Below are 2,639 nucleotides of genomic sequence, written 5' to 3'. Positions count from 1 at the left end.
GCCAACTCCTCTGGCCAATGATTTCTCCCTTTGCCGATTTCTACTATTTATTCAGCCTGCAAAGGAGTCTGGTAGAGACTACGCTCCAGCAGGTCGGATCGCACTCAGTCCTCCATCATCATCATCAACATGGCTGCCGGAGACCAAGAAACCCACGCCAGGCCAGTCCGTCCTCGTTCCTACAAAACAAGAGCCATCAGCGCGTTTTTTGGGAGCTGTGGGTGACTTACAGAAGGACGGAGTACTGCAGGATGTCGTGCTTGAAGTCGAGGGCCGGCGGTTTCCCTGCCATCGGCTTGTTCTGTCCGCGGCCAGTCCCTACTTCAGAGCCATGTTTACAAGTGACATGGCGGAAAGTCGGCAGGAGACGGTACTTTTACAAGTGAGTTTGTGCGAGGTGTAACAGTGGGGGGGTTTATAGGCGCTACCAACAGATCCGGCAAACGGGTCTAGACATTTTAGCCGAGAGGTTAGAGTGTCTGACTGGGGCCCGGGACGTTATGGTTTCGAACCCCGGCCCGGGACCAGTGGGGTTTTTACTGGCTCCTTCTGTTTCTTACAGTGGTTCCCACACCGGCCCTTGGAGTTCTGGCAGAGAGTGCCGCTCCAGGGATGTCGAATTCGGAAGATTCGAGGACGAATCTTGAAAAGAAAAGGGGGAGTAGTGTAACAGTGGGGGGTTATAGGCGCTACCAACAGATCCGGCAAACGGGTCTAGACCTTTTAGGCCGAGCGGTTAGAGTGTCTGACTGGGGCCAGGGAGGTTGTGAGTTCGAGCCCCGCCCGGGACCAGTAGGTTTTTACTGGCTCCTCCTGTTTCTTACAGAGGTTCAAAACCTCCTTGATTACGTTTATAGGGTTAGTAATTCAACAACAAAATGGGGAACTTAGTACGAGGCTACGTATCATAAAGAAATCGCTACACTGTTTTGTGCTCTAGCCGGCCCCCTAGCTTCCCGACTAACGTTATAAACATCAGATAAAAGGCCATGTTGATTTGATTTACATCTGTATGGATGACATTATGGATCGTTCTCATTTAAATGTACAAAATGGTGATTTTTTGGGGTGAAAAATCGATGATCTGTTTTTTAGGCACACCTACCTTATTTTTTAGGAAAACATCTCAATTAATGATTACTTAGTACCAGAAAAGGACAGCTTAATAGCGATAGGAAGTTACCGAAAATTTATGCAATCAGATAAGACATATGTAAACAATGCATTTTTAGTGCGGCAAAAACACTGGAACATCAGCATGAATTGGGTGTACGATAAAGCTTGTATTCATGACATCACCTCAAAAGCCATTAGTTTAGGAGTCAGTATCTATGAAAGTACTTCTGTCAACCCATTATTTACTGGTAAATATACACGTATCGAACACATAAAGATAGCTATTATAAGTGTAGTGTATAGAAGTAGCAAAAATATCTTTGGAAGCAAAGAAGAGTAGAACATTTGAGTCTGTTGACGCCACAGAAGGTTATTTTTCTTCTGGTTCATATTTTTTCTACTTTATTTCCAACTATTATGTTTATGGTGCGTAGGGAAGGGAAATTCAATCTCTTGTTACGTCTTTTGCGCTACAGGTGTAACTTCCGTTACCGGTAACGGATGTTACAAAACGGACTTTTTTGTTTATTTGTCCAAGAAGATCTGCAGTTTTTATCTTCATCCTTTGAGAGCAAGGGGGCATAAGTAAGGATATTTAAAACTGGGCAACTTTTTATATACCAGGTGAAGAAACTAAAATTGAAAGTAAAAACAACGGTAACGGATGTTACATTCATTACTGTAAAACAATTTGTTCAGCGAAGGTGGCTACAAATGACAGCACACCCTCTTTTCGTCTTCTCTTAGAAACCTAGAAAACTTGCTAAAAGTCATCAAAATGGCAATTTCCTGTCTTCTATGTGACTCTATGTAAACTGCACGACCGTCTTACTTGAGCGGTAACGGATGTTACAGAACTTGGCGACAGGTATGAAACACCTCGCACGGCGTGCAAAAATAGTGACAGAAGCGATCTGACTTGATCAGTCAGAGGGCCTGGCCACCCGACTTCACCAGGCAGAAAACTACTGCCGTAATCAAATTGCTACGTTTTAGGTAGCTTTTTAAAGTTTCTATTTCGTCTCAGGCGACAGCCGCTTTTTAGGAGAAATCCAACCCGCGACCATAATTTCTCTCAAGTCATCAATCAAACCTAATTTTGTGGTACATTTTTCGTAAAACATAGTAAGTGTAGTGGGAAAGTGAAGGAAGCAACGATGAGGTCCATGATTTGGCTCATACCTAGTCGTAAAGAGTGGCGACAGCGTTTTGTACATTTGAATGAGAACGAGTGTTTAGTCGGGGAAACCACACACCCGAAACCCAGAATAAATACTCTAGATAAATTGAAGAAGGAAGCCAGCTCCGAAACTGGGTCGTGTTGGGCAATATAGAGGCCCGATCGAGAGGCTCAGAAAAAACACTTTCTTTCTCCTAAGCGAGGAGGTAAGCTTCTTGTTCTAAGTGCTACGGTTTGGCACACATGTCATTCATAATGAGATTATATATATTACCTGGCAGCAGAAAATCTCATACGGCATGTATGCTTGATGATGTCGCAAATTTCATTGCCAGAAAAGGGT

This window comes from Branchiostoma belcheri, unplaced genomic scaffold (genome assembly GCF_001625305.1).
Source record: "Branchiostoma belcheri isolate BF01 breed outbred unplaced genomic scaffold, Haploidv18h27 scaffold364, whole genome shotgun sequence".
Classification (NCBI taxonomy): Eukaryota; Metazoa; Chordata; class Leptocardii; order Amphioxiformes; family Branchiostomatidae; genus Branchiostoma; species Branchiostoma belcheri.
Note: the sequence above shows the minus strand (reverse complement) of the source record.